Source organism: Dipodomys spectabilis, unplaced genomic scaffold (genome assembly GCF_019054845.1).
Source record: "Dipodomys spectabilis isolate Male_0828 unplaced genomic scaffold, ASM1905484v1 ptg000163l, whole genome shotgun sequence".
NCBI lineage: Eukaryota > Metazoa > Chordata > Mammalia > Rodentia > Heteromyidae > Dipodomys > Dipodomys spectabilis.
The window spans coordinates 2,993,323-3,001,489 of NW_024870840.1; positions in this window are offsets into that span (position 1 = coordinate 2,993,323).

The window sequence follows — 8,167 nt, forward strand, 5'->3', positions numbered from 1 at the left end:
ATAGCACATCATTGTTATCAACAGTCACCCTATTGTACAATAGCACCCAAAACTTTTACTTCTACTCAACTATATCTTTGATCAACCTTTCCTCATCTTCCTACTCCACAGCCTTCTGATAATCACCATTCTTTTTTCAAATCTGTGAGATCATGTGTTTTAAATTCTACATATAACTGAGACAATGTGTACTTGTCTCTCTGTGACTAACTTGCTTCACTTAATGATGTCCACTTACATCTATATTGTCAAAAATGACACATTTCATTCTCCTTTATGAATGAAAGCATTCTGTAATGTCTATTTAACACATTTTCTCTATTCATCAGTTGATAGATTGCTTCCATTTCTATGCTATTTTGATCAGTGCTGCAATAAACATGCAGTTCAGATACTTCTCTGACATACAATTTCATGTTCGGCTACCCAGCAGCAGCATTGCTAGGTCACATGGTGGTTCTATTTTTAATTTAATTTTATGAGGAACATTCATATGGTTCCCCATAATGACTTTCATGGTTTACATGTCCCCCCAAACAAGCTGCAAGTGATCCTTTTCCTCCACAAACTCACCAGCACGTGTCACTTTTAGACTCTTTGATCATAGAGATTCTCAAGTTAGGTGATACTTTAGTGTGGTTTTGATTTGTATTTATCTTATATTTACTGATGCAGAGGCCTTTTCAGTTACACATTGACCATTCATTTGTAGGCTTTTGGTAAATGTCTATTGAGCTGTGCTGCCATTTTTAATCTCTTTTTGTTACTGACTTTATAAAGTTTTTCTATGTATTCAGTATCTTAATCCTCTGTCAGATATATAGTTTGAAGATATTTTCTCTCAGGAGATTATCTCTTCATTAGATGTGTTCTTAATATTTCAACTTAAGAATGATATATGTTTGAAGAATGGGTGACTTATTAACAAGAGGTACTTGATCATTTTAACCCTAAATTTATGCTTCCAAATCTAAGCATTGTGAAACATTATGCACTATAATTACTAAGTACAGTTACTCAAACTTGAGTCTTATCTGTGTGCTAGTCATCAGCTTGTGTCTACATAGTTTTGCTCATTCTCTACTGCTTTGCTCTGTGTTGCTAAAGACTGCCTACTGTTTCCAGGCTCTCTTGCGATCGCAGAAGTGTAAGGTATGGCCCATATATCTTTTCAAGAGAGAATGTGCAGTAGAAAGGGCAAGGAACTGAACATATCCAGCTTTGATTGCTTTAGGATCTTCCTCAGCTTTGCAAGTTAGGGAATTTGCAAAGGTGAATAAGCATGGTGGTATACAAGGCAAAGAGTGGCATACAAGGTTGACTTTATCTGAAAACTTTAACACCGTCTGAAACCTAATCGTCATCTGATCATCCCCTTCTTTCCCAGGCATCATTGCAGCATTGGCTTCAAGAACCATCCCTACATATCCCTTCTCTTTTCCTCCTTATTGTGATATCTCCAGTCAGTCCCTTCTACTTCTACATCCAGCTTGATTTCTGCTTTCCAGAGGACATGAACTTGTGCTTTTGTCAATGGCTTGCTACCTCAGTCAATGAGATATACTGAAGAGGGGTTGAAGGAGGAACACAGAAAGTAGCTTGGTTAACAATCCCTTTTCTCTCTCAGTTCAAGAGCCATCTAAGTTTATCTTCTTCTAAATGCTTCAGGAGACTAGCAGCTTCCTGTTATTGTGAACTGCTTAATTAACCCATCGTTGTCTGTCCCTCAGTTATCCATCTGGTAAAACTTGTTAACAAGGACTATCTACTACCATCCTTTTGTTTACCATGGATCAAATCTTGGTTTCTCTAGTATGCAATAGTTTCATTTCAAGCTACTTCATGGAATTTGCATTCTGGAACTCTTTACCATTGCTATTCTTGTGTGTTAGTCCATTTCCTGTTGTCATTAAAAATGCATTATCAGGAAACAGATTATTTAGGGCACAATCTTGAAAGCATTATAGTTTAGTTTTTGGTGACAGTTCTCTTGGATATATCACAAAATAGATAATGGAAGATGGTAACATAGAAATGCACAAGATGGGCTCACATGATGAGGCAGGACATAGGAAGAGATCAGCGTTGCTCTTTCATAACGATCTATTTTCATGAAAATTCAGACCCCATGAGAACCAAATTAACTCCTTCCAAGAGCTCCATGACTTTTTTGGTTCTACCACCTCTGATCTCTGGAGACCAAGCTTTCAGCACAAGTATCCTTATGATACACACTCAAGGACAAGCAAACCATAGCACCCAATAACCAAGTCTCCTTTTTCCTTTACAAGGTATTCTTCCTCCCACCCACCCACCCACAGAGATCTCCAAATCAAAAAGATTCCCCTCCTTCACCAGCCTTGGAATCAGGTATGAAAATCAGCATTGATCAATCAGAATTATTTCCAGAAATTGCTAAGAATGTAGGGGAAGAAAGGAAATCTCTTGAGATTTTAGGGATCAGTGACATTGGAAGTTATTTTGTCATTAAGAACCTATCACTGGGCCTGGGAATGTGGCTTAGTGGTAGAGTGCTTGCCTAGCTTGCATGAAGCCCTGGATTCAATTCCTCATTACCACATAAACAGAAAAAGCCGGAAGTGGCACTTTGGCTCAAGTGGTAGGGTGCTAGCCTTGAGCAAAAGAAGCTCAGGGACAGTGCCCAGGCACTGAGTTTAAAGATGCAGGACTGGCAAAATAGTAATAATAACAACAACAACCACCTATCACTGGGTGGGTGCCAGTGGCTCACACCTGTAATCCTAGCTCCTCCAGGAGGCTGAGATCTATGGATCATGATTCAAAGCCAGCCTGGGCAGAAAAGCTCTGCTTCCCCCAGACTCTTATCTCCAATTAACTACTCAAAAACTGAAAGTGATGCTGTAACTCCAAGTGGTAGAGCCCTAGCCTTGGGTAAAAGAGCTCAGAGACAGCACCCAGGCCATGAGTTTAAGCCCCATAACTGACAAAAAAAATAAAAAGAACCTCTCTGTGAATAAGTCGAATACCAAATGAAGTCAACTTTAAGATAGAGCCATAGTTACATTTTATTAACTCCTGGATATATGTGTACTTTGCTCTCAGTAAACTCAACCCACAAAATTCTCTAATTACAAAAGCCTTTCTTTTCTGGCTCCATGAAAAGGCATCTTGAATAAAAATCAAAGGATATGGGAGAAGGAAGAATTCTTGGACATAAAGTTAACTTGGGTTCACAGGTTCAGATAAGAAAGGATCTAGGCATATGGTTAGAAGTTAAAGATTGAGGAAACTTGGAGAACATGACACTTAGAATAAGCTGACTTATTTCCACATTTCCTTTTCTAAATTCTGCCTCTCCTGAAACTTCTGTCTGCAGCACATGATATTTTGTAATTGCACTGTTGCAAATCTTCCCAACTCTTTGAAGTCAGGTTTTGCTTTTGCTACCACCCAGGGATGACATCTGTGACTAAGCTCTCTGGCAACTTAGGAATCTTTAGAGCCAGATGCCATAAATTAGAGAAAAGTAGGTTGCTAAAGATTTAACTTGATTCATAAAACAGCAACGTTATTTGTGGTAGAGAATAAAACAGCTTTCAAGGTATATGATACATGGACGGTTGACATCTAAGTGAACATGCAAGTTTTTCTTAATTTTGAATGAATTCTTTTATTGAATACCATAATTGCATGAGTTGACGTCATGAATAACTGATTCCATTTCATGAACGACTGTGTCTCTAACCAGATCTCAGAATCAGCTGAGACTGCAGATCAGTACTTTTTCCTAGGTTATTAAAAACTTAACTTAGTCCAGAAACACTTTGATTAAGGTTCTTTCAGCTTCCAAAACTGAACTGGCCACCCATTGTGACCTTGCTGGAGTTTTCTGCGTGAATCCCTCATGAATTACCATCTCTGTCTCTGTCTTGATTAGAAAGCTGACATTTCTGTTAGAAACTTTGAAAGGAATCATGGTCAGTGATAGGCTCTCCCTTACTCATAGTGAATCATTTTGAGTTTGTTATTCCTCAAAGGAGGCTTAAAATAACCATAAAAGTCCCCAGATCTAGTGCTTCCAGCTAGAGGAAATTAGTCTCTCACTTTAGAAGGATTAGTTTATTCAAATGAATACAAGGAGAAATTATTTTTCTTTCTCTAACTATGTTGTTGCTCTGATTTAAGGTCAGAGCCTCTTTACTCTTCAGGAAAGATGATGATACTCTTGTTTCCACTCTTAGCTAGCTGAGAATCACAAGGATTTCCAGGGACATGGAAGTAGATTCTTGTTATTATTGCTTCTCTGTGGTCCCAATTAGTTGAAGACATTAAGTATACTGATTGCTATAAACCTCTTCAGAGCAGAAGTATTTAAGAAAATTAAAGTAATAGATACAAGAAATGATTATTTGATCGTCATATGCCACCTAGCAGTGGCGGAGACATTTGAAACTTAGCCCATGGAACAAACAACAAAGAAAATGTTTTAAATGTTTTACTTCTGGATAGCATGTTACAGAAATAGCCACTCATGTTGAGATTTTTGAAACTTGAACTCTAATTCCTATACCATAAACATTGGAGGAAAATTGTTGGTTAACATATATATATATATATGTATTTTCACAAAACTATATATATGTATATTCACATGCATGACTACAGCTTCTTCCTCAGCTACAGTGATACTTCTGCAAATGCTTTATATAAATATGACATTAAAATTTTGTGTAACAGGAAAATGGGGTCAAAATCCCATGTTGTCATTTATTATTAATGACAACTTGGGTAATTTTCTAAAATTTTTGTCTGAAGATCATTTGCCTGGTATAACTTGGGACTAGCTAAAAGTACTTAACAGTATCATTAGAGATGTAAATATGCCTGGCACAAATAGATAACAAAAGTCATAATTGTAGGGTTTATCTCCATCAACAGCAGCTATTATTACTGTCTTCTAGACTTAGTTTAATTTTTATTTCATTTCACATGAATCTTAATAGTCTTACATGATAGAGGTTACCATCTCATTTTTAATCAGGAAATCAAAGCTCTACATAATCCAACTAAAAGCTGATAGAGGCTGTGGGTATAGAAATATGAAGTTTCTTTTTGCATACTAGTCTACATATGCAGTGCAGTTTTCCTCGTACAACCGTTTTCCTCAAGAACAATTTGAAGAACATCTTTACAGACACAAATTAGCAAAAAAAGTGATTCATGTGGGGAAAATATTCATATGCCACTGCAATAGAGAAGTGGGGCCATGCACATATAAATATCAACATATGTGTGTCAGTAGCTCATTAAAAAACAAGCTATTATACATTTTTTTTTTCGGTCATGGCACCTGAACTCTGGACCTGGGACTGTCCCTCAGCTCTTCAGCTCAAGGCTAGCACTCTACCACTTGAGCCACGGTGCCACTTCTGTCTTTTTCTGCTTATGTGGTGCTGAGGAATTGAACCCAGGGCCTCATGCTTGCAAGGCAAGCACAGTTACTGAGCCACCTTCCCAGCCCAGCTGTTATACATTTAAACCAGACAAATGAACATATGTTCATACTTGTGGCAATAAGTCTATATTAAAATTTATAACTTGTAGTCTTAATCATAAGCAAGTTAGATACATGAAATAATTACTAAAGGCATATAAATAGGAGGAAATATTTATTCTTCTGAATTCTTTATTTTCCTTTCATCGCTTTTGAGATTCTAGGTTTTTTTGAAGCCTGTTTTAAAATCTTCTGTTCAGCCTTACATTTTGCAAGATAATATATCTGTAGTATAATGATGTTCTTCCTTGTGGAAAAAAAGAGCATTATATAATTATTGCACCATTTATATAACTGGAACTGCTGGAGCTTGCTTCTAACACAGGGCACAGCCTCAAGAAAGTCCTTTGAAATGCGCTGCAGACCGTTTATCAATTTAAAAATAAGTGAAGTTGTGTATGTACCACTTCTTTCCATGGAATAGTCAAAAATGATTACACTTCTGTGTAATATAGATTGATATATACAAGGTAATAGTTAATGCCACTTAAAATTGTAACCACAAGTTGATACATACATAATTTTTGTTACTACTCTCAAACTAGTTAAAACTTCCCATATATATATATATGTTTATATACACATTCATCCCATGGTCATGAATAAATAAGAAATTAAAATTACTTTAAGTTACTTCTTGTCTGGAGAGACATAAACATAATAAACATTATTTATTAAAAATTTCAGTGTGTGATTTTTTTTTCTGTGCAAAGACAAAGTCTTTCAAACATTCCTGAAAATATAAGAGGCCTAAGTAGACAAAACAGAAAGAGTCTTTTGCAAAATGGTGCCAAATCTACTCTTGCAACTGGTAAATATGCAGCCAGGAGGAGTAATTTTCAGCCCTCTTGAAGGTATTCTTAATTACATGTTCTTCCTACTTCATCATTTCAGTACTTGCCTGGAGACCTATAAAACCATCAGAGAGTAACATTTCACAAATCAAATGTATAAAACTAAGGCAAGTTACATCAAATCAAACTCCCTTGCAGATAAATGCTTTGGAAAAAGCAATGCTCCTGCCTTTCAAGTTAAAACGCTCAGTCAGCTTGGTTCTTATGAAAATGCATGCTCAGCAAAAACATCTGATATAGTCTGTTACCATGTGTGATTCTCATACTTTTTACATAAGCATAAATCTATCTTTATTTTGATGCTTTTTTTGAGGAGATAGCATTGATTAGATTTTAAGAATACAGAATATGCAATTAACTTAAAGGTACAGCTCGAGTCTACCCTTTCCTACATATGTGATCTTGAACAAACATCTTGCCTTTTCTATTTTTGTTTAATGAGAAAGGATAGCAAAATTATCCACCTACTAAAGTTATCATGAAGAATAAGAGACAATTTATTGAAAACCTTTACTGGAATGCCTATGAGGGCCCATTGTTTGTTAAAAGGGAAAAAGTGCTAGTCATGAGGGGAAAAAAAAGGAATTTAGGCTTCATCTTTTCAATTTTAAAGTGAAATATAACTAACAGATCCTAGAGATTGGAGAAACACTTGCTTGTGAGGATAAAGCCCTAAAAGACTATGTCATAACCTCATACAAATTATGCAGCTGAGACAGACATGAAGTTTTAGTTGCTAGACGACTTAAGCTTTTTTTTAAAAAACAACAACAACTTTATTTTTGTTTTCTTAATAACATTTTTTTCCAGTTAGGAAAATGTTTTAAAAAATGCTAACTGATCTTGAAGCTTCAGAAAGTAAACAGGAAAGAATGGGGGTAATCTTTAAAAGAGAATACTCCTAAAATTATACTAAAATTTCTTCTTGGCTAACAAAGTCATAGCAACAACTCGTGTCTGGCATTAGTCTCCTGCAACTCCTCATTAGTGAGCCATGCCAAAGGATTCCCCAAACATTCATGTACTGTTTTACTTTGTTCTGACGACAGTTGAAATTTCAGTGCCTCCTGTTTCTTCTCAACTGGAAAGAACACGAGTTTCTGCCCAACCCAAGTTTATGTCCTTAGCACTAGAGTGTGCATTCTACCACTAAATCTAAAACTCTTTTGACATAGTGTTATAATATCTCATGGATGTGGAAAGTTTATTGTGACCTAATATAACACATGGGAAAAGGTATGATCTGGCAATTCCTTGATGTGTTTTTATACTGGCACCACAATTTAATAACTGCCTTTCCTCTTTCTGTATTTTTTTTGTATTCCTCTAAATTACATTGCTGTCTTTGTTTAGAAATTCAACTAAATTCTGTAATGGAATGAATGACTATCATAAGAAAATTCATTTGATAAAGACAAGTCAGCATAGCCTTTCAGCTTTTAAAAATATTTGAAATAATAATAAATAATAAATAAATGCTTGAGCTTTTGAAAAATTTTAAAAATATTTCTGCAGTGCTAAAAATGAATTGTGATTATATACATTTCCATTGTAAATTTAATAGAGACAAATACCATGCTTACTATTTTTACCTAATTATTATTTCTAATCTTTATGATAAATTTCTGAAGGCGCTATTATAATAGGGAACATGAACCTGAGCAATTTAACTTAGCCAATGTGACAGAGAAATCAAGGCATGTATAAATACCTTGAAGAGACTACAAATGAACAGTTAAATAATATCAAAGAGGATACAAGTAGATAGCTGTATGTA